Source organism: Rana temporaria, chromosome 2 (genome assembly GCF_905171775.1).
Source record: "Rana temporaria chromosome 2, aRanTem1.1, whole genome shotgun sequence".
Classification (NCBI taxonomy): Eukaryota; Metazoa; Chordata; class Amphibia; order Anura; family Ranidae; genus Rana; species Rana temporaria.
Window position 1 is genome coordinate 510,656,009 of NC_053490.1, and position 26,110 is coordinate 510,682,118.

Here is a 26,110-nt window from a genome sequence, read left to right on the forward strand (position 1 = left end):
GAATATTAATTTAGACGGTGATAAATTGACCTTAGCAAACTCTCTCACTGTGTTAAACCGCTAAGTATTCTTTAGGGAGAAAGCATCTCTATTTTCATAAAGCTGTTTATAGTCTGAGTAGATAAGCCGCCAGTAGATAATGATCCAGGAACATGTACTGGATGCATACATTAAATGAAAGGAACAGCAATTAAAGGTATGTTTTGTTCAAGCATGAACATTTTGCTTTTAAATTCTCCCCGGGAAACAGGAAGTGAGGAGAAATCTCCCCAAAGGGGACACAGGCAGCAATAAAGACTCTTCCTAGTAGAGCCAGGAAAGGTTGGTGGTTAGTCATTATTGTATGTCTGTGCATTCTCAATGCAGAGAATTCCTGCAGACCTTCAAACATTGTCACGTTCTCCTTAAAGGGGAAGTCTAGTCTTTTAAAAATATATATATTTTTTTTATACTGTATATTTTATATCTGTATCTTAAGCCAAAACGTATTTATTTTTGTTTTGGATGAGTGTAAAAAGGTGACCAAACTTGTCCTTTTTTTTTTCTTTTTAGGAAGGAAGGAAAATCAAATCACCAGAACAGGAATTGGGGGGAGGGGAGGAAAATGTTCTCTGATTGGACTAGTTAGAGATCAGAACATCACTGCCCCACCTCTCCTCCTTGTCCAATCAGAGAAAGCTTTGCATTCCTTGAGTTGTCTGAATGGCGCCCGTGCCAAGAAAGTTCATTAAGCAGCAGGGCAGTCGCCCGGCATGAGACCCGGAAGCTAGTGAGATCACCGTAGTAGTGGTTCCTATTACAGTGATTTCCAGCTTCCACGGGGATCCTACAGGTATGGTAAATAAATACTTGCATTGGTCCGAGAAGGTCCTGAGTACTGATGCCCCTACCGACGTCCCGGTCGCCAGGACCTCCGCATCGGCTACCTCGCCTACCCTCCTGATAGAGGTAAGCCCGCCGGACGGGACCAAACATGCTGACAATGTGGGCCGCGTGTCCAGCGCGCAGGCCGAGCCACTGGCAAGGAAATGGAGTGTTGCCAGGACCTTGACCAGTGGCTGCACTGCATGTGAGCGGTGTGTCTGGCTGGTGATGTCATCTTTCAGGGTTGTGGTTAATTCCAGGATGGCAGTAGGGCTAAATCTGAAGATGCGATACACCTCAGAATCCACCATGCCAAAGACTTTTATGCGCGGTTGGTATATCCGCTCCCGTGCCCTCCTCCTCCGCTCCCTCCTCCTTCTACGCGCATCTAAAGCCAGTAGTATAGCTATGACCATGGATGCCCCTGGCATGTTGGCATACAGATTGTTGTCCTGCAAGTGTGGATGCTCAGCTCGTCCCTAACGGTGCTGCTGAAGCTGACCTGCACACGTCTGGTGCAAAGTTAAAGCTGCTTTTATGAGGGGTAACTTTAGACCGGACGTATGACCTATACGCGGCGCGCGTACATTCGTGGATCGCCGTATCTCCCTCATTTGCATAGCAAAACAATGGTGCGTCCAGCGTATATTTGCGCCCACGATGCGCCGGCGCAGAAAAATTACGTCGGTCGGAAAAACCTATTTTTCAGGCGTATCTCGTTTTGTGGATACGGCGCATAGATACGACGGCGCATATTTACACTTACGCCGCACATCTCGAGATACGCCGGCGTAAGTGCTTTGTGGATCTGCCCAGTATATATATATATATATACACACACACACACACACACACACATATATATATATATATATATATATATATATATATATATATATATATATATATACATACTGTACATCTATATCTATATATCTATATATAGATATATATATACATTTATATACATTGTACATATATAGCTGGACCTAATGTAAAATTATTGCAAACTGCCCTGTCTGCACAGCTTCTGGTCATAAAACGAAGAATGAAAAGTAATTAAACATAACGAAGGAAACAAGAAATAAATAGAACTTTATTACAGGGAGAAGATATCATAAAGGGAACCTTAAAGATTCTCCAATACTCTGAGGGCTGGACGGATCCCGCTGTGGGAATACCTCCCGTCTATATACTGCAAATGAAAACTTATAAGAAACAACAGCTCTCTGCCTTATCACTGTCCACAATGGAATTAGTAAAGATTTCCCAGCCCTAATATCTGGGGAGTTATTGATCGCGGCCTCACGTAATGTGGGACTCTTAGCATGAAGATCACGATAAGGTTATCCATCGGCTGTTCAGATTAATCAAATGACTGATCGCTGTTGCTGCGAAGAGCCAGAGTCGTCTTAGTGACCTGCAGATTGATTGACCAATATTCAGTGAGTAATTATTTTTATTGCTGCTATAAACGCTAACTGGGCTTTACTGCACGGCTGAAATCAGAACATTCAGGTGATCAATATTTATAGTAGATGCACACAGATAATTCAAATTTTGCTAACTGGTCTTGTTGCAAAAGGGTTCTCAGTTCTACTCAGCCAGTCATATGATTTTCACAGCTCTGCCACGCTGCCTAGCCAAACAGATGATACCTACACTCACCGCCGGCCACTTTATTAAGTACACCTGTTAAATTGCTCAGAAACACAAATTGCTAATCAGCCAATCACATGGCCGCAACTCAATACATTTAGAGCCCATTCACACAGGGGCAACACGACTTTCAGCGTGTTTTTGGGAGGCAACTTGAACACAACTTGAGTATGAATCACAACGCGACTTGGGGCGACTACTCCAGGAGGGGGAACTCCACCCCAATTTTAAATAAAAAACCGGCATGGGTTCCCCCTCCAAGAGCATACCAGGCCCTTAGGTCTGGTATGGATTTCAAGGGGAACCCTCTATGCCGAGAAAAAGGTGGGGTCGGGTCCCCCCGAAATCCGTACCAGACTGATATCCGAGCACGCAGACAGGCCGGTCAGGAAAGGGGGTGGGGACGAGCGAGTGCCCCCCCTCCTGAGCCGTACCAGGGGGCATGCCCTTAACATGGGGGGTGGGTGCTTTGAGGCAGGGCAGGGGCTACGATTTACACAGGCTTACCAAAATTGGACAATAGAAGATTGGAAAAATGTTGCCTGGTCTGATGAGTCTCGATTTCAGCTGCGACAATCCGGATGGTAGAGTCAGAGTTTGGCATAAACAACATGAAAGCATGGATCCATCCTGCCGTGTATTAAGGTTCAGGCTGGTGGTGGTGTAATGGTGTGCGGGATATTTTCTTGGCACACTTTGTGCCCCTTAGTACCAATTGAGCATTGTTTAACCACTTCAATACAGGGCATTTTCACCACTTTCCTGTCCAGGCCAATTTTCAATTTTCAGCGTTGTCGCATTTTGAATGATAATTGCGCAGTCATGCAACACCGTACCCAAATTAAATTGATATTTCTTGCGCTTTAAACAAAAGAAGAGTGACAAGTTTGAAAAAAAAACACAAATATTTTTACTTTTTGCTATACAAAATATCCCAATTTTTTTTTTCTTTTTTTTTTACATTTTCTCAGTTTAGGTCGATACATATTCTTCTACATATTTTTGGTAAAAAGATCGCAATAAGCGTATATTGATTGTTTTGCGAAAAAGTTATAGCGTCTACAAAATAGGGGATAGATTTATGGCATTTTTATCATTAAATTTTTTTCACTTATGTAGCGCCCCCTTTACTTTCAGTAAGGGCACTACGCTAAAGTTAGTGGGAGAATGAGAGAGGTAGGCATGTGCATTTTGTTTCTTTCCGAATCGAAATTCGGACAAATATTTCATTATTCGGATGCATACGAATTCCCGAATTGTAATATTAATGAATTTAACCGAATCCGAACGAACGTTTTCGAATCGAAAACCCGCGGACGAAATTCTATCGAATTCGAAAACAAATTCTATTCGAATCGAATTCTAAAACAATTAAATCGATTTCTAAAATAGAATACAATAAAATAGAATATAAAATAATAAAACAATAGAATGAAAATCAAAGAATAGTAAAGAACAGAATGGAATATAATAGAATGTAATCAAATACAATAGAATATGACCTGGCTTCTTCTATCTCTCTTCCATTTTCTGAAATTCGAAATTCATATAGAATGAACTCAAATTCGAATAGAAAAATATTAGAAGAGTAGAATAATAAAATATATATATATATACTAGCTGAATACCCGGCGTTGCCCGGTCTTCCTATCTTAACCTTTTGGGGAGGAAAATCATAGTAATATAAATATACCCATCTTTTATATAAGGGTGTAGGTAAGGGTTAGTTTAACTGTCATATATTTTTCTTTGGCATATAAGTAATATGTGTACCAGGTATTATTGAAATATCTCCAGGCGTACAGAAGTTATGTGGGAACTTACATTTCCTATTGATTTGCATGGGACTTTAAAGAAAAACCCTGACCCTCACAAATGGGGGTAGTTAAGGGATAAATTAACTATCCTATAGTTTAAGTGGACATATAAGTAACATGTGACCAAGTGTTATCGAAATATCTACAGCCGTTTGGAAGTTATGAAGTAACATGTATTTCCCATAGAGTTGAATGGGACTTTAAAGAAAAACCCCGACCATGGCAAATGGGGGTGGGTAAGGGTTAAACCACCTATCCTATGTTTGTTGCTGACATATAAGTAACATGTGTGCCAAGTTTCATGTTAATATCTTTAGCCGTTTGGACGTGATGCTGGAACATACATACATACATACACACACACACACACGTTGAGTTTTATATATATATATATATATATTATTCTGCTCTATTCTAATATTTTTCTATTCGAATTTGAGTTCATTCTTTATGAATTTCGAATTTCAGAAAATAGAAGATAGATAGAAGAAGCCAGGTCATATTCTATTGTATTTGTTTACATTCTATCAAATTCCATTCTTTACTATTCTTTGATTTTCATTCTATTGTTTTATTATTTTGTATTCTATTTTATTGTATTCTTTTTTAGAAATCGATTTATATTTTTTAGATCTTGATTCAAATTTGTTTTCGAATCAAATTGTTTTCGAATTCGATTAGAATAGAATTTGTTTTCGAATCCGATTGAAATATTATCAAATCCGGTCGAAATATTATCGAATCCGGTCGAATTCGACCGAGTTTTCTGAATTCAGTCGAAAACAAACAAATTCCGAAAACGAATTTAACACATGTAATGAGTTTAACTTAACTAAATTAATTAAATAACGAATTAAAACGAAAAAAAACAAAACACATTTTTCCCTTTTGCACATGCCTAGAGAGAGGTAAGTTGCTCTCATTCTTGATTGTGTTAAATTTGGCTGTCGCCAAATCTGGATTGCTTCCTGGGTCAGACTGCGTTCTAGGGATGCGGTACCATCCCTGGGCGGCAGGTGGCGCCATAGGGATCCAGCCGGAGCCGCTTCTTCCCAGCAGTCAATGAGAGGAGTTGAGCCTCGCTGTGCATGCTGGGAGGGGGTATTTCTTTTTTTTTCTCAAAATTCTTTATTTATACATCACAATGAGCGTTTCCGCATGGATCACAACAGTAGTGTAAAACATAATATCAACTCCAAACTAGCAGGTGTAGAAATTTCCAGTTATACATACATTTTCAACAGAGTCGTGCAATCAAGGATCCGCGGGCTTGCCCACATTTTCCTAGTTTCTAAGAAGTAGCAAGGGTTGAGAAAGGAAAGATAGCGAACAACAGCAGCTCCCAGGAAATAACCTGGGGAGCTAGGAAGGGTAGACACCCCGTGGGGAGATTCCCCCTCGGGTAGTCCAGGGATAGGGGGGGGAGAGTAAGAGTAGAGAGGGGGGGGGACCCGCGAGCATGGATCTACGCGTCCGGCGGCCTCATCTGTATCAAGCTCAGTTTGGTATACTCATCTCTGTTTAAACAAGGGCGTCAGTCAGGTCTTTGGTTCTAGGTCTAGTCTCTAAGGCTCAGTCCTTCGTCTGAATATTTGTAGATATTCCACAACTGCCATGTGTCTTTATAGGCTTCTTGTCTGTCCTGGCTTGAAAGAATCAAATCTTCCATTCTGCTAATGTCGTCCACCTTCCGCAGCCACATTGCCACGGTTGGTGGGTCTGGGGATTTCCAGTAGATGGGGATGCATGCTTTAGCCGCGTCAAAAAGGTGGCGTAGAATTGATTTCTTATATACGCGGGCCGGGATGTCATTAGCGTGTAGTAGAAAAAAGGCTGGTTCGTCAGGGAGCTGTCGGTCTGTAAATTTCTGTGAGATCTTCCTGACCTCCGACCAGAAAGGTCTAAGTTTTGGGCATGACCAAAAGATATGGAGCATCGTACCTGTCTCATTCTGGCACCGCCAGCACAAGTCCGAGGTCGTCTGGAACAGTTTACTAAGGAGAGCCGGCGTGCGATACCACCGTGTCATGACCTTATAGTTTGTCTCTTGGACTTTTGTGCAGATGGAGGACTTGTGTGTGAAGGTCAGTATGTGTTGCTTTTGCCGTGCCGAAAATGAGCGCCGTAATTCCTGTTCCCATTTAGCAATACATGGAATTTGATATCCAGCTGTCGGTGTGGCGAGTGTGGTATATAAGATGGATAGGGCATGCGGTAGGGCCTCCGTGCCTGAGCACAACTCTTCTAGGGGTGAGAGAGTGTGGGTCCCTGCAGGGGGAGGTACCATGGTGCGTAGGTAGTGATGAAGCTGGCTGACCCTCAGGAAGTCTAGGCAGTAGCTCCCCTCTGGGTCAGTCAGTTCTGCAAGTGTCCTCCATTGGCCAGCAATGCTAAAGTGGGAGGCTCGAAACACGCCTGAGTCTCTCAGGGTCCGAAACCTTGCGTCTCGTACCCCTGGTTCGAATTGCGGGTTGCCTAACACCGGGTGTAAAGGTGAAACACCCAGTGTCAGCCTTGCCCGAGGGAGTAGCTTAGCGCACACCCCAACCGTGGTTCCTATCAGCGGGTGAGTCCGCACCTTTCTGGGCAGTGTCTTGGGGCACCACGGGGCTGTCTGCAACGGGATTTCGCTCTGAGCTTGTTCTAAATGAGGCCACAGTTTTGTATCCTTATGCCGGCACCAGTCGACCAGGTGGTTTAGGTGAGCAGCGTAGTAGTATGCCCGGACGTCGGGCATAGCCATTCCGCCATGTACTTTGGGTAAGGTAAGTACCGATCTGCGTATCCGGGGGTGTTTCCCAGCCCACAGGAAGGTTTTGAACATGGTCTAAACTTGTTTAAAGAAATCTGCCGGTATATGGGGAGGGGGTATTTCTGTGGTGGAAGTCGTTGTTCTTGGTTCTTCGCGGGTTCCTGGTTTCAGGTGCGGCACCCACATTTAGGGTGTGCGCACATCGCGGGCCCCACCACTATGGCCTACCTGACCTGGGGTCGCGCACAACGCGGAGTTACAGACTCTGGGCCCTTCTGGCCTGGAGCAACTGATGCCACAAAGGGGCCCCAGTGACTTACTGGGTCCCCCTTCTACTGAGGAGATCCCAGGCTGCCCTTCGGTGGGGGATCGGCTTGAGGAGAACCCGGAGGCAGGTTATCCAAAACGGCTTGAACGAACCATCAGGGATCTGGTGACCGGTTACGGGGCGTGTTTTATGTTTATAACTTGTGACCCAACGTGATTGACGTTTTTCACGAACAGCATTGCTCCTAATACGCCGCAAGGACGTATTGGTTTTGACGTGAACGTAAATCACGTCCAGCCCCATTCACAGACGAGTTACGCAAACAACGTAAAAAATTCAAAATTCTACGCGGGAACGACGGCCATACTTAACATTGGTACGCCGCACTTAAGCCACCATATAGCAGGGGTAACTTTACGCCGGGAAAAGCCTAACGTAAACGGCGTATGTGTACTGCGTCGGCCAGGCGTACGTTCGTGAATTCGCTAAATCACGAACGCTAAATCTAGCTGATTTACATATTTCTAAGCGTAAGTCAGCGTACACGCCCCTAGCGGCCAGCGTAAATATGCACTTAAGTTCCGACGGTGTAAGAGGCTTACGCCAGTCGGATCTAAGGGAAATCAATGCGTAACTGATTCTAAGAATCAGGCGCATAGATATGACCGGCCAGACTCAGATACGACGGCGTATCTGGAGATACGCCATCGTATCTCTTTTGAGAATCTGGCCCATTATCTGCAGATTGGACATTCGCTTATTGCTCTACTCACTACCTTCACCCCTAGACAACACATAGAGGTAACTTAATACGCCGATCCCAAAACAATCAACGGCTCCTGAGGGGGTAGAGCTACACTAGTAAGGGCGGCGATCTGCGATTTTTTTATTGTGACTGTGACATTATGGCGGACACATCAGACACTTTTGACAGTATTTTGGGACCATTGTCATTTATACAACGATCAGTTCTATAAAAATGCATTAATAACTGTATAAATGTCACTGGCAGGGAAGGGGTTATCACTAGGGGGCGATCAAGGGGTTAAATGTGTTACCTAGGAAGTGATTCTAACTGTAGGGGGAGGGGACTCACAAAGGGGGGGGGGGGAGAGATCGGTGTTCCTCTGTACTGGCAACACACCATCGGTCTCTTCTCCCCTGACAGGACGTGGATCTGTGTGTTTACAGGATCGGATAACGGCGGACGTCTGTGGGCATGTGTCCGCTGACGTCCGCCACTCCATAGGGTGTCCGATCAGGTCCGCCTGAAAAACTGACAGGTGGACCCGATCATGTGACAGGGACCAAAAAGTGTTCTCAGAAAAGAAGGAGCAGTATATGATTGCCAGTGATTTTTGCTTGCCAAAACAACGCATGATTTTTTTGTTTTTGGTCGCCAAAGGGCCGCATGATGTTTTTTTAGTTGCTCTCATGGTGTATTTTTTTTGTTTTTTTAGTAACACATGATGAATTTTTGAGTTCACCGGAAGCCAAGTATGAATTCCTCGAACAAAACAGGTCCCTTTACTTTTTTTGTGGAGAACGGAATAATACGATTCTTTTATTGTACAGAGTACAGTAAGTGTTATGAATGAATAATATGAAATAAAGAGCTTGCTCATCAACCCATCCAAAACCATTTCCCTCAATGTACTGTACGCCGAGGAATGTATGAAAATCGGAGAGTACACTTTATTTTCTGCTTAGTAAAACGTGCACCATTTTGCAGAATAAATGCTGAGCTGGCAGAAATTAGTGATCTGTTCAAGATTTTCGCTCATTTCTAGAATATGGAGCTAATAGTCCATGTTATTATTTGAGGAATGACTGCACATGAAATGGGGCCAAACCCTTGCTTACAGCTTCCTAAGCGACACGCCGTGTATGGAAAAATGCAGCCGTGGTCTGAAGGTTATTTTCTAGATAAATTATAGGGAGGCCTTATTCTGCTGATTCTTAAGAAAAGGCTCACAGCAGAGGTGGCTCTAGGCTTTGTGAGGCCTTAGGCAAAACTTGACACGGGGCCCCACTCACACCCATGATGGGAAAAATAATTCAAAAACAAGAGCCTCTTCCCCACAACCCTGACCGGTGGTTGTGGGGGTCTGCGGGCAGGGGGCTTATCGGAATCTGGAAGCCCCCTTTAACAAGGTGGTACCCAGATCCTGCTTTTTAAGGTCCCCTGTCCCTCAAAACTGGGGTAATGCACTGGGTAAGTTAGGGTAAGTTAGTGAGTGCGAGGCCTTAGGCGATCGCCTAATTTGCCTAATAAAGAGCCGTCTCTGGCTCACAGTGCTCTGTTTTGGCACCGAACTTTGCAAGTGTAGCTTCAGCTTTGACTATTAAAATATTGTATTATAAATATAACAAACCATGTGCACTCTAACCCTTTAACTTCCAGGGGCCATTTTTGCATTTTTTTGCACATACACTATATCACCAAAATTATTGGGACACCTGCCTTTACACGCACAGGAACTTTAATGGCATCCCAGTCTTATAGCCAGATTCAGGTACGTTTACGCCGGCGTATCAGTAGATACGCCGTCATAACTCTGAATCTACGCCAACGTTAATTTAAGCGTATTCTGGAAACCAGATACGCTTAAATAGGGCTAAGATACGAGCGACGTAAGTCTCCTACGCCGTCGTATCTTAGGGTGCAATTTTCCCGCTGGCCGCTAGGTGGTGCTTCCGTTGAGTTCGGCGTAGAATATGTAAATAACTAGATATGCCAATTCACGAACGTACGTGCGCCCGGCGCATTTTTTTTACGTCAATTACGTATGGCTTTTTCCGGCATAAAGTTATTCCAACAAATAGCTGGCCTAGCCAATGTTAAGTATGGCCGTCTCTCCCGCGTTGAAATTTGAAAATTTTACGTCGTTTGCGTAAGTCGTCCGTGAATAGGGCTGGACGTAATTTACGTTCACTTCGAAACCAATACGTCCCTGCGGCGTACTTTGGAGTAATGCACACTGGGATATGTACACGGATAGCACATGCGCCGTTCGTAAAAAACGTCAATCACGTCGGGTCACCAAACATTAACATAAAACACGCCCCCTCATCCTCATTTGAATTAGGCGCGCTTACGCCGGCCCCATTTACGCTACACCCTTGTAAGTTAGAAGGCAAGTGCTTTGTGAATACAGTATTTGCCTCTCTGACTTAAGGCGGCGTAGTGTATCGTATTTAAGATACGCGCCCCTCCCTGAATCTAGCTATTAGTCCGTAGGGTTCAATATTGAGTTGGCCCACCCTTTGCCGCTATAACAGCTTCAACTCTTCTGGAAAGGCTGTCCACAAGGTTTAGGAGTGTCTATGGGAATGTTTGACCATTCTTCCAGAAGTGCATTTGTGAGGTCAGGCACTGATGTGGGCGAGAAGGCCTGGCTAGCAGTCTCCGCTCTAATTCATCCCAAAGGTGTTCTATCAGGTTGAGGTCAGGAGTCTGTGCAGGCCAGTCAAGTTCCTCCACCCCAAACTCGCTCATCCATGTCTTTATGGACCTTGCTTTGTGCACTGGTGAGCAGTCATGTTGGAACAGGAAGGGGCCATCCCCAAACTGTTCCCACAAAGTTGGGAGCATGAAATTGTACAAAATGTCTTGGTATGCTGAAGCCTTAAAGTGGTTGTAAACCCTCGTATTTTTTCACCTTAATGCATTCAATGCATTAAGGTAAAAAAAAACTTCTGACACTGACCGGCCCCCCAGCCCCCCATTTTACTCATCTGAGCTCTTTGTTTCCTTGACGGAGATGCGCTCTTCCTCTTTGCCCGGGGTTCTCGGCTCTTGATTGGATAGATTAATTGCAGCTAAGCCATTGGCTCCTGCTGCTGTCAATTAAATCCTATGACGCGGGTGCCGGGGGGTGGGGCCTAGTCCGGCATTGTGTGTCTATTCACGCAAATGCTGGACTCGGGAGTTTGCCTGCAAGGTAACCCCTGGCTTTCCCAGGGGGTTTACCGATGCGAGGAGGAGCCACTGGGGGACCTCAGAAGACGAGGTTTGGAGCCACACAAAAGGAACTGCACAGTGGAGGTAAGTATGATATGTTTGTTATTTAAAAAAAAAATGAAAATAAAGATTTAGTGTCACTTTAAGAGTTCCCTTACTTGGAGTTAAGGGGTCAAGCCCAACCCCTGAAAAACAACCCCACACCATAATTCCCCCTCCACCAAACGATTTGGTGCCTCCTTACAATATCCTTGTGACTCTTCCACCTTGTGATACCAGACTAAATCTTCAGACAGTTCCTCAGCTTGCAGCAACTTTCAGCAGAGCAGGCCTGCAGGTCGCCTACCTGAGGCCTTGACACTTTGCAAGTACATGGCAGAATGACATGGGGGGCTAGCAGGATATGCATCTTATTTGGATACATCATCGCACAACCGCACAATTGTCAGTTAAAGTAATGCAGTGCCATATCACAAAAAATGGCCTGGTCAGGAAGGGGGGTGTAAATAGGGTGACCACGTGTTCTGGATTGCCCGTGACAGTCCCGCATTGTGCAGGTCTGTCCCGGGCACCTTCATTCCAGGACAATACAGTGTCCCAGAATGAAACTGACACAGCCACCCCCTGGGCCAATCTGATGCCCCCAAAAAAGGCCGCCACATCACTGCTTTACTCACTGACAGTACTTGTCCTGGCCGGGAATGCCTGGAGGAGCACAATCCCCACCCTCTGCTTGTGATTGGAGATATCATAAATCCCGCCTCTTGTGTCCAATCACTGTGCTGTGATTCGTTACAGCACAAGCTGATTTTTGGGAAGGGAGGGTGTCCCTGAATGGTAGTTTGGAAATGTGGTCACCCTAGGTGTAAATCTTGCGGAGCTGAAGTGGTTAAGGTAAAGTGAAGTGATCTAAGTAATCTAATTTTTAATTCTGAAATTGTTCTATGTCTGTAATTACCTTTCTTGTTTATCTTGCATTTTGTTTTGAAATATCAATAACCTGAAAATAATACATCCCAACATGTCATGTACAGTCTATTTGCTATACAATTATCCTCTCTCAGTGTCATGACTCAATAAAGATGACTCACATGTAGAGTGACCTGGATTTCAAGTATAAGTAATCAGCTCTGTTTTCATGGGAAGCATGCAATGGTTTTCTGTTATCCAGCCAAAAATTACTTCTGCCGTGTAAAAAATTATCTGGACTGAAGACGGAGCAAAGTATAACGATCCACACATTGGCAGGTGACTCTGGTTTGTAGCATTGGTGTTGTCAGAGTCCTAGAAGGCGATAGGCACCTCTGAGCAACCCATTCCTCCATGTTCTCTATCCCAGTGAACCTTTTTTCAGTCAATGCACCCTTTACAATTCCATACAATCTTGAGGCACCCCATTCTAAGGTTTAAAAATTATACTAATCGTTTTACATAACGCAGCAACAACCACACACGTACTGTAGGATGCCAAACTTTAGGGGAAACATACCTTTGCACACTGCTACTGACTAGTATTGCAATGTTTCTCTCCCTCACACAGCTGATGGAGGGATGGCATGAAAGGGACAAACAAGGATTCTGTGCAAGTGCCCAACATCCTTCTTATCAACCAATGATGTAATTGGTTGTTAGGACACTGTCTGGAAGGTTGTAATGTAGGGTCCCCACCTCTCCCGAATTGCCTGGGACTGTCCCGCAATTTAAATCCCAGGTCCCGGTAGGGTTCCCAAGTGTCCTGGTTTGCCCGGGATCATCTATTGTCTTAGTCCAGATTGGAAGATTGTGGTAGTGAAAAGACAGAGTAAAGACATTCGGAATCAGGGGATTCATGCAGATATAGTCTAAAAATGAAGCACCTCCTGCTTACATGCTTCTTACCTATGTTTGCTCATTTATTCCTCTTTTCAAAGGTGTAACTATAGCCATAGCAAATTAGGTAACTGCTATGGGGCTCAGAAGCATGGTGTCCGCTCACTCCGGTCCAGTACATGGTTTGGCTATAGTTAGACCTTTGGAAAGAAGAGCCCGGGGAAAAGAATAAATAAAATGCATGGGCGAAGGGCTGGCATGACGAGGGAGTTTGGGATAGGTGGTTTAGTGTGTGGGAGGGGGACAGAGTTAAAAAAAAGGCTGTGACTCCTCCCCCCGGGCAACACAGCGCAAGGAAAAGTTCCTGCCCATCCTCCCCTAATTGATGGTTAGGTTTGAATGTATGTTTGTTCTCTTTTTCTTTTACAGACAGATTTGGGTCGTGGCAATGGCGGGTGTCTGGTCTTTGCAGGGGAAGGATGATACCTCGGAAAGAAGTGTTCAGGACCTGTCGTTGGTATGGGTCCTGGCGGTGGGCTTACAGTTAACAGAGGTTTAGCTGGAAGCATTGGGAACGGGTGCACTGCCGTCATGGTTGTCTCTGAGCCAGCATGTTGGCTTGAGGCCTATTAGCGGATCGGAGAGGTACCGCAGTGCAATAATGTACACGGATGCTAATCGAGGTTCCTGCAAAGATCGACACTAGTAGTTGACTGATGGTTTTATAACTGAGTTTATGTTCATTGTTAATTTAAATAGCATTTTAATAAATAAGGCTGCTACTGTGATAGATCTGGATAAAATTTCTATTTGATAAGTTGAGCTTATTTTTTATTAGAACCACTAAATGTTTCTCGGTTTATATTCCTTTAATTTCTTTTTATATTTCCATATTTCTTTTTATATATGCCTATGTATGTATGAGAATGATCAATACTGCTTATTTTCCTTGATACGTTTTATCAGATATTGTTTTAAAGTAATGAACTCAGCATTGAAAATACAAGGGAAAGCTGTTTTGTTCAGAAGCCTCTACATTTTCTCCTTCTGTTTCTCATCTTTGGAATGTGTGCTCCGGCCCATCCCCCCTTCCTGTTTTCAGGGATTTGGTGTCTTGTGAAAAGCAGAACTGTTTTCCAAATAAGGACTTCCATCTCCTCGCTCCTATAGCTCATATTACCGTCTGAAATAAAGATGGCTCTTGGACTTTAGCAATATGTGCCATGTGCTACAGAGGGGATGATTGAATGGGTGGGTCCGAGGGTGGTACTGAGGATGGAGTGGGTGTGAATTGTATGGGTTGACCAATGAGAATGCATTTTTGTGATGTTGTATTTTTAATAAAACTGAAGTGAGGAGGGCTTGCTCTTCCTGTTTGGGACTGAAGCTGAGAGAGGTGAGATGGGGAAATATACTTTGTCTGTAGATTGCATTGTCTCACCCATAGTAATTTGAATCAGACGGTAGAATGTGTTAGCCCTGAGATTGTATCAGGAAATCAATTAATTAATGAGTCCACATCATTTTGGCACCCAACGTGTGTTTTGCTCTATTGGGGAGATACAGCACCCCGGGTGCGTCTGTGCGGATGGAGACTGATCACCTCCATGGATGCGTTTTTTGCAGCGATCTGCTACCGTTTTTTTTACATGCGGTTTTGTATGGTTACAGCAAGCAGCCAGAAAAGCTGGCTGCGTGGAGTTATGTGCAGGCTTCACACTCCCCCCCCCCTCTCCAGCATAGCATACTTATCTCTGTATTCTCCCTCCCCCCTAGCTCGGAGTGTTTCGTGCTCCATGTAAGTTTTTTTTTCTCTCAAAGAACGCTGCGCTGATGGCCCCCTCCCCGCACAGCATAATCAACCCTTCCTATGTCTTATTGCAGGTTACTCTGTTTATCTGTGCAGTTCTAGAACGAGCTAGCTCAGAGCCATAGTGCAAAGCATAGCTAAAAGTTTGTTATAGTTGAAACACAGGAAATTCCCCCCCCTCATGCTTCCCCCCTGCCTTCCTGGAGTTGACGGATTGCTCTGCTGGCTGACAAAGGCAAAGCCATGTACAGAATCACATAGTGAAAGTTTTTTTTTTTTTAAACTTAGGTCTGGTGTTTGTTTAATATGTATGCGTGTATTTCTGTCATGGTTTGGCTGTTTTATAAGATCACAGCAGCTGATGTATCTTTTTGATTCACAGAAATTTGAGGTTTTGGGACAGCCCAGGATATTTGTATATCCGAATCTATGTGTAAAGTGGGGCTTATTAATGTTTTTTTTAATAGTCCTCAGCTGACTCCCTGTTCACGTAGATAAATCCTGCCCCCTCCCTATCAGTTGTAGGATGGAGGACCTCCCCCAGCCCCCCCTCTTTCACCCCCCCCTCAAGAAAAAAAAAAAAGCAACCTAGAAGACAGTTTTTTTTTGACCAAAAGGTTGAATTGGGATATTGCAACTGTTTCTTTAGTATTGATATATGGGGTGGGTTTGTGGAGCCTCATGGTGCTGGGCTTAGTTTAGTGGTTACATGGTGACCAGCCCGTCCTGTTTTTTATCCTTTTATCGGGTAGATTGTGTATTCTGTGGGGACCTGTCTCTCTGGGTTACCTCTTTACACACCCCGACTATGGTATGCATTGCATGACCTGATACATAGAGGGCTTTTTGCCAGTTTGATTGTTGTAATGTGATACCCAGGGCCTGTTATTGTCCCTTAATTTTCCTCATGTTCTGCCCACGATGCCCCGACTGGTGGAGACATGGGCCCCGCCCGAATGCTGTTCCCTGCTGGAAGCATGGGCCCTGCCCGAATGCTCGAGGCCTTGCTCCGTCCTGCCCCTATTGCTCCGTCCTGAACGCAGATGGTGTCACCTCCTGCCCGCTGCCCATACTGGATTCTGTGCTCTACGGGCCACCGGGCCTTCTTCTTCATTCTCTCCTTAGTCTGTCCAGGGGGGGTAGATAACATGCCGCTTCGCTGGACAGAAGCGTAAGGATGAGAATCATGCAGAGTGGCAGACCTACCTGAAGGTAGAATCCGCTCATTTGCTGTCCTGGATGCCCTGACATTTAAATGGTTTTATTCCACATGCTGTGCCATGCCACCCTCAGGGTTAGTGGGTAAGTGGCCCCAAGGGGGGAGCATTCATTATCCCCTTTTGAAATCTTGTTTGAGACAGTCTCTAGATTAGGTTGTTATAAGCTATGACAGTTGCAATTACAGTCTGATACTTTGAGAAATTATGTGACCGCTCTTGGAAAATAGTTAACTAATATCTGTGTACAAGTTTTTTCTCGCATTTCTGATGTAGGTACCGATAATTACCGATATCTCCTGGGTGATGATTAAAAGGTTTCTTCGAAAACATTCTCTGGAGATGAGATATGATGGACTGTGCCACCCACATCTGAATGAAACTATATATCTTTTTTCAAATACATGGGATTGTGATCACTGGGGTTTGTGGGTTGGAATATCCCAAGGGGGGTCCCGGTTTTGAGTCCAATAATCACTGTGATATATTACATAGGGTAATTAGTTAATTAATGTCAGAGTATAAAGAAGTTCTCTAATGAGATAATTAAGTTTAATTCTGCTTGTAAATGTTTATGAATATGTTATCCCCAACAACTGAAAATGTATTATGATATGTCAAAGCATAAACATGGGATTAGAACAAAGGTTTAATACAAAAATTATTGATTGAGATTGTGTGAAGAATTGTATACAATTCAGTTAATGGTAAACAACATGGTATTTTGTATTTAACTGAAATCCTACAGATCTGGTTGTAAGAATTAGTAAGTTGAGGATTGGGCAATGTTTACAACAGATTCTAAACTTGGGGTTGGTTTATTATAAGGTTCCCCAGGAAAAATATTAAAATATGAAAGTTATGTTCAATCTAAAAACTTTATAAAAATAGTAAAAAAAATTGTGAAAAATGAAATTAAAAAACAAACAAGTGTTAAAAGTTCTTATAACATGGTGTTTTATGACAGGGTGGAGATATTTGATTGGTTGAAGGAGGTACTCGTGAAAATGGCCACTTCACAGTTCATTAGGCTGGAACTAGTCTGTGAATTTCGCGAATTTGTCTTCTAAACGATCTTTTGTCGCTGCTGTAGTTGGGAAATGTCATAATGTAATGTACATGATTTGTGGCAGATGTACAAACCAAATATGTTTTAACATTTTTAAAAAAGGGTTAAAAATGAGAAAACGATACAATTTGATTGTAGTCACATTGTATGGTATATGGTGTATCGTATAGATCTTGTCCAATTTGGGCAAAGGGGGGGGGGGACAGATGTTTACTCTTAAGAGATTGTCAAAGAGATCTTCCCTAGCAGAGACATAGATCAGGTTACACGGCCTGACACACGGTGGTAAAATTACCCTTCTGTGTGGAATGTTGGCTTGAAACCAGACACCAAGTGAAAACATTTTCAAGTGATGGGTTTAAATGACTTTGAAGGCAAAAATAATATATCAGAGTTTATGTTAAGTAGACTATAACGTTTTTTTTATAGGGTAAATCTTTCTTTAATAAGAGGTAATTTGTACACAATCATTTAAAGTAAGGAAAGCCCTTATTAATAAAAATAGATTTTGTTTGAAATAGAGATTTCCTTCTTCCTTTCTTTTCCTCTCTCTATCTCTTTCTTTTTCTTTCTTTCTCTCTCTCTTTCTTTCTCTCTCTCTTTCTTTCTTTCTCTCTCTTTCTTTCTCTCTTTCTTTCTTTCTCTCTCTTTTTCTTTCTCTCTCTTTCTTTCTTTCTCTCTCTCTCTCTCTCTCTCTCTCACACATACACACACACTCTCACACACACACTCTCACACACACACTCTCACGCGCACACGCAACCGTACACGCACACACACACACTCACACGCACACGCACCCGTACACGCACACACACACACACTCTCACTCTCTCTCGCGTTAATCTGCATAGCTTTAGAAAGGTCAGATAAAATAGTGAAAATTAAAGATACGACATGAACAGATGATGCAGTGTGATAGAGTCATATTTATGGAACAAAATGTCACTTTCAAGGCTTCAGATTGACAAATGTATTAATGGAGGGAATATTGGGCCTTTACGCCTGAATTCATGTGTGGAGGAACAATTAAACTTTCTGTATGTTCGTTTATGCTGAAGGCTGCTATGTTTGTTTAAACAGTCATGCGACAAGAGTATTCATGCTGTATGATCAGTTCTGAAAACTAGTGTAATGTAATGAATGAGTTCCTTTAGGAAATAACATATTTAGGGAAGAACCCAATATAAAATCAATGTGCTTCTGCAGATTAAAATGCTTATGAAGGAAAATATGGTAATTAGGTGAAACGGATGCTTTTATGAAATTTAACTTAGTAATGGGAATGTAGATTGGATAAATTATGTTTGCTATGGTCAACAGAGGTTTGTTAACCGTAAACAAGGATGCATTCCAGTATATTACTGAATACCTAGAGGCCACTTCACAAACGTCTTTGTTAAAATTGCATGACCCTAAACATATGGCCCTAGTGAACAAGGGGGGTGTATTCGGAATCATACCTGCGGACAGTATTTTGGGTGATAACACATTTGTGCTCAGGTATAGCAATTTTGTTTATATTGGTTACGATAATGTTTTGTTATATTGACCGTGTCCTCCATTACTGTCACCTGTTAAGAAAAACACATACCACATTTTCACGTGAGGGAGAGAATAGTGTTTGACCGACTCCTGAAGTTTCGTTGAAGAAGGACAACGGATAAGCCCTGTCTGGGAGCTATACGAAAAATAAAAAGAGTTGCCAGTAGGGAGGCCAGACCAGGGACAAAGAGAATGTAGGGACAGTACTGATAAAATAGTCATTTTAAGGGGGGACTGTGATAGATCTGGATAACATTTCTATTTGATAAGTTGAGCTTATTCTTTTATTAGAACCACTAAATGTTTCTCAGTTTATATTCCTTTAATTTCTTTTTATATTTCCATATTTCTTTTTATATATGCATATGTATGTATGAGAATGATCAATACTGCTTATTTTCCTTGATAAGTTTTATCAGATATTGTTTTAAAGTAATGAACTCAGCATTGAAAATACAAGGGAAAGCTGTTTTGTTCAGAAGCCTCTACATTTTCTCTTCTGTTTCTCATCTTTGGAATGTGTGCTCCGGCCCATCCCCCCTTCCTGTCTTCAGCCCACCAAAGGGATTTGGTGTCTTGTGAAAAGCAGAACTGTTTTCCAAATAAGGACTTCCATCTCCTCGCTCCTATAGCTCATATTACCGTCTGAAATAAAGATGGCTCTTGGACTTTAGCAATATGTGCCATGTGCTACAGAGGGGATGGGTGATTGGGTGGGTCCGAGGGTTGTACTGAGGATGGAGTGGGTGTGAATTTTATGGGTTGACCAATGAGAATGCATTTTTGTGATGTTGTATTTTTAATAAAACTGAAGTGAGGAGGGCTTGCTCTTCCTGTTTGGGACTGAAGCTGAGAGAGGTGAGATGTGGAATTTATTTTGTCTGTAGATTGCATTGTCTCACCCATAGTAATTTGAATCAGACGGTAGAATGGGTTATCCCTGAGATTGTATCAGGAAATCAATTAATTAATGAGTCCACATAACTACGGCCTATGTTTTCTCCAACCCCCAGTGTGGTATCATTACTTAGGTATAGACATGTGCACAACAAAAAAAATCTTTTTTTTTTGTTTCCTTTTTTGTATCGTTCCGTAGGTTCGTAAAGATTTGTAATTTCGTAAGATGCAAGTTTTCCTATTCGGACCCATTCGTATTTCGTAAGACGCTAGTTTTCCTATTCGGACCCGTTCGTATTTTCGTAACAGTTTTATTTTCGTTTATATTGAATGATTCGTAATTCTGTCTAATTTATTTTCGTTTATTCGAAATTTGTAATTTTGTTAGATAATAATTTTCATTTAATGGATTCGTAATTTTGTACTTTCGTAAATACATTGCAGCGCGGTCATTCGCAATCTTGTATTTTAGTTTAATTTTCAACATGCGGCTAATCCATATTAAGGTAGACTTTCTCTTAAGCCCCGTACACACGGTCTGACTTTTTGCCAACAGACTTCAAAATGAGCATTTTCCAAAAAATCCAACCGTGTGTACGCTCCATAGGACAAACTTTTTTGGTTTCAAAAGTCTGGCCAACTCACTTCAGACAAAAATTTTGTTTGAAGTCGTGTGTACGAGGCTCTACACTGTCCAATGTGACTCAGCACAAAAGAGATAAGCTGATTGACTAAGATAATGAGTAAGATACATCACTCACTAACTACACTGCCCATTTGAAAGAACGATACAAGTACACAAATTTATGAACAGAACAAGAAACAGATTTACAAAACACACAAATGAAAATACGAACATATGAATGAAAATACGAACAGACAAAGGATTTAAAATACGAAATGCAAATCGTTCGTTATAGATGTAATTTTCGTTCTTTTGCTGTTTCGTGTTTCGTATTTTAGTAAGATTGTCCAATCGTACGTTCGTATTTTAGTTTGTTCGTTATTTGGCTCATTCGTAATTCCGTAATTTTCGTATTTTGGTCCTTTCAGCTTTTCGGATGTTCGAATTGACCTGAATGTACGAATACTAACAAATTAGTACGAGAATCAATTCGTTACGAACGGGAACGCACATGTCTACTTAGGTATAAGTAAGAGGTGGGATAAAAGGGGTATGGTAAAGAAGGTACATCTGTTATACACTAGTCAAGAGAAATAAGTAAATATGCAAACATAGATAAGAAGCATGTAAGTAGGAGGTGTCCCTGAATGGCGGTTTGGAAAAATGGTCCCCCTATTGTAATGGTGCACAATGAAAACAATGAAAACTTGTGGCTTTGTGTAACTAATAGGCAAGCTTGATCTGCCCACTGACTTATCAAATTTTTGAGAAATTTCTAGGCTTTTTGCCAAGGCACCCCTGAAGGCACCTAAAGGAACCCCAGGGAGTCTGGGCACCCTGGCTGAAAATGTTCTATCCTACCACCCTCTCTTCTTCTTGATTCTCCTCTTATTCCTTTCCCTTCCTACTTTTTTATACTCATGTATTCTTCATTCTTTTTTGTCTTGTTAAACTTTCTTGTTTATTAGTATTTTCAAGATAAAAAGAGGAAAAAAATACACGTACACTAGATTACAGCAGATCCTGAACACCCAAGAAGGAGGTAGAGTAATACAAACACGTCATCAACATACATTGTGTATTACAGATCCCGTAGTTAGCGTAAGAACGCAGACATGGTTCTAATCAATGGAGTAAACCATATGAATATGAGAGTCTTATATTCAGATCCAGAAAACATTTTTTTATATCAGAACATGGCTTCCAATTTTAAGTATACCTAATGGTAGGATGTACGACCAGACTATGTAATACCAAGAAAATAGATTAGAAAGGAAAGGGAAGTAATGGCGTAGGATAGACTAAGAGTGAAGAGGTGGGGGAAGAGGTGGATGGGGGGTGGAGGCGGGTGGCAAAGGTATGACCCACACCACCAAACAATTCTAAATGTCTCCAGGTGAACAAGACACTGTATCGCTATCGATACCACTAGGTTTCTATGAGGTGCCAGGGGAGCCAGATTTTGTTAAATTTAGGGATGGTGTTTTGAAGTCAAGCTGTCAAATATTCTATGTTGTAAACAATCTGAATACGTTTGTAGAGATCAGTTAAAAAAGGTGGCGATTGTTGTTTCCATCTCCATTCTTCAATTTCTTATATCTCTCGTCCCAAGTGAGCCATCATTCCTTGTGAGAAGTAGTCTCTCCTTATGCTATGTTACCTCTAGTGGCTAGCAGTAAGTAACAATGAGCACGTAAGCAGGTTGAAAAATGTACACAGTTTAGTGAGGCAGCAGCTGGCCCAGGCTTGGGAAATAGTTAAGTTAAGTAATTTCCCAGGCTTTTGGTCCTACCCGGCCCACCTGTGCTATAAAAAAGGGGATCAGCTAAGGTCTGAGGCTGCCAGCTTCCGGAACGGGAACAGGAATATAGTATCAGTGATTTTGAGTGCTGCTGAAGGAAATAGGAATTGCAGAGAACAATCAAGCCATGGACAATGCCATAATGAACCCTCACATCACTGTAACGGGCACTCCTCGCGCCCTCTTCTTCCAAGTGCGCCCCACGTTGGAGGGCATTACGGCGACCGCACATAGACGTCAAAGCGCGGCGTCACGTGAGTTCCACCGTGGAACGCGGAAGTGCGCCACAGCATTCGGCGCTTCTGTTTGAATCAGTGCTGATGCACTGCATCTGATTCCTTGCCTATAAAGGCATTTATTGCACACACAATGCCCGTTCTATTATTGTGAGCCGTAGCTCGGCCATGCTACTCATATCGCTGCCATCGCTCCCCATGCTGCAACACCGCTGCAGCCAACTACTACTTTAGTGCTGTTGCATCTACTACAACGAGAGCCATTGCTGGGGACAACCTTTGAGGCCTTCCTTGCTGAACATCCTACACCACGGAATCCCAATTTCCTACACTGAAGCCTGCAAACGGATAAGTAGCTATTGTGTCACATGTAGTGCTATAGGAAGATCTGCTGCTTATGTTCCATCTAAAACAATTGCATTTATTTTGTCTTGTCGCTATCAACATACTATTTGGGATACACTGTTATGCTAAGGACTGTTTTCTAAGGAATATCTTAAAGGCACATCTACCCTCAAATTACCTGAGCTATAGTTGCCTCTCATATGCAACTATTACCTGAGCTATAATTGCCTCTCATATGCAATTATTACCTGAGCAATATTTGCCTCTTATATACAACTATTATTAACTGAGCTATAAAGGACTGTTTGCTAAGGAATATCTTAAAGGCACATCTACCCTCAAATTACCTGAGCTATAATTGCCTCTCATGCAACTATTACCTGAGCAATATTTGCCTCTTATATGCAATTTTTATTACTTGAGCTATATTGCCTCTCATACACAACTACTAGTTGTCTCTACAACTCCTATTTACTACGTGCTTGACAGAAGTGCTAAATTACATATAGGCCTTGACCTAACTTGCTGAACATGTTTACACTAACTTTTATATGCTAAGGGTTGATGGTATTTCATACCAACTCCCTTAGTGGCCTAATACGTCTCTATATGTGTAAGTGGTATGATGTAGAGAACCCCCAAACTCATGTTTGTGTGGAGTAACGCCTGGGGTCCTGTACTGATAATCACTTGCATATAGAGGTGTATTGGAAACCTAAAGAGTATATTATAATTTTAAACGCTAAGCTCTGGTCACATGTTGCAATGCGTCCATCCTTAGTAGCTAAATGCCTTTCTTTATGTGAGAGAGAGATGATGTAGAAAACCCCCAAACTCCTGTTTGTGTGGAGTGACGCCTGGGGTCCAATACTGAGTTCTCACATAAAGAAGAGCATTGAAATCCTTGCTAACTGCAGTTGAGGTTCTCTCCATTCACCAGTGCTGTTACAGTCACAGAGGTATTCTTTGGCCACTATGTTATATTAGTTAGGATTAGGGATAAGTCATTGTTATACTGGACTGTATGCCACATCATGTTCGGTAAAGCTCTATTAACCATTATGAGCTTGATCTGAAGATATTCAATGGGGTGCATGTTGGTGTTGGCATATTCCAAAAGAACCTGTGTCTGTAACACCACTACAGGTATGAAGTAACACTGTTACATAAGGGTTAACTTGACAAGACAAGCATGAGGAGTAATGTAGTTGCTAAGAGTAACCAAGCACAAGTTACAACAACCAGTCGTTAGGCATGGTACCTGGTAGCGAGGGGGTTAATGTTCTGACTCCCTCCTTCGCAGTCCGTATCCAAAGGCAACCAGATCTGAACCTGCGTTATGGAGATCCATGGCGTGGGCATGAGGTATGGGAAGAAAACAGTTAAAGAGGTTGTAAAGGTTTTTTTTTTTTTTCTAAATAGGTTCCTTTAAGCTAGTGCATTGTTGGTTCACTTACCTTTTCCTTCGATTTCCCTTCTAAATGCTTTTTTTCTTTGTCTGAATTTCTCACTTCTTGTTACTCCTCAGTAAGCCTTCCCCCGTCATCCAAGCCGTTCTGGCTGGGGGTTAGTCAGCGTGCTCGCCCCCTACCTTGGGATTACATCCCTGTGGGAAGACGCTGTGCACTAGTTTAAAGGAGCCTATTTACTAAATAAAAAGCAAACCTTTACAACCCCTTTAAGTGAGAGCATGTACATGCTAGGTGCATGGCAGGACCCAGTTCTGTTACTAGTGAGGTAACAGAGGTACGCTGGAGTGGGTGCAGGCTCAGCACATCCCTCCTAATGCATCATCTACCAAGTTACAGTGTGTGACATGGGACAAATCACTTTAAGAGGAACTCCAAGTCAGGGAACTGCCTTAAAGTTAGACTCTTCACATGGCCACAGTCTCCGCCTCACTAGAGGTACCCCCACATGCATGGGTGCAAATGACTGTTAGATGTTAAATGTATTAATATTTTTATGTGATAAACGTTTCTGAATTAATGTTTAAACATGGTAGTTTTGAGGACAGACAAGGTCAGATACAGGACACTACATCTATTTTTGAAGTTCTACGTCAAGACAGTGGGTGGAGATATGTTACTTAAATATACACAATTGGGTGTTACTTTTATCACCAACCTTCTTTGCAGCTAATCTAAATGTGAATTATGCTTAGCTTGGCTTTTAAAACAGTATAAGAACACATGTTGTGTGCGTATCTAGTTAGGAAGCTCTGGGGTCACCCGACCCTGGGGAGAGATGGGGGGTAGGAAACCACCCTGCTGGAAGGGACCTTTCCCAGCAGAAGATGTACGATCATATATTTCCTCCGTCTGTAACCTTCTGAATTACCATCTTGACATGTGTTACGTTACCAGCTGTAACTATGTAAGCATTGACTGTTTGTTTGTCTATCACGGAAGAATAAAGTTCGTACTATTTGGAAGAAAACCTGAGTTTTGAATATTGGGAACAAATCGCCTGGAAGAAGGAGACTTTTGACATATCACATAACACGTGTTAAAAATGTCCCCTCTCACCCATTCTACAATGACCCCGTTCACAAGCAGATCAGTTTTCTTGTCTGGTAATCCCATAAAATGAGGTCAATCCATGGTCAATGCAACTTGATCATTGATTTATCACTGGGAGAACTAGTCCACTCCATCAGTTGGTAAAAAGGGTCCCATGTTTCCTTAGCCCTACCTGACCTTACAAATTTCTAAGTACATAAATGCAGTTCTATGTGTCTGAAAGTATCTGTGTTGGATATTAACGTGAACCCAATATTTCTGTATCAACACACAAAGTCCTAAACCCAGGCAGGATATGAAGACTCAACTTTAGCTGAAGTCAAGACTACATCTAGACCTCCTTAGCACTAAGATCTGTTCCATTAGTCAACTCTCAAATGGCAGAAAATCAGTAGGCAATAGAGACTTAAGCATTTAATAGTTGGGTCATAGTATTGGGTCATATTGCGAGGGGTCCTAATCACACCTTGGGCAAACATTGAGGTCACCCTGTAAAGCCTGGAGCTGGAATCCAAGAGGGCTCCCCAGGGTCATCAGGATACAAGCCGATCAATACAACTGAGTCAGGGCATGGAACAATTCCAGAATTTTATCGCTGTAGATATATGCCCAGGAATTCTATGCTAGATGTCCGGTTTCTACTACTTTTTCCTATGCTAATTCTCGTTCAAGTGAAATTGGGCTGAGCAAAGTTATCAATAAGTTATTATACCATATAGTATTTCACATACTTCCTTCGGCAAAGCGGGTTTCCATGGGAACCAATCATTATGTGAACCCACATGATATAGAACCTAATATAAACACCACATGTTTCTGGAACTCTTGTGCATGGCGCTGCTTAATGACTGGCATGCGTTGACTTGTCAAGTGGGGCGTCTAATATATTGAGTAATGGTATAATGAGGTG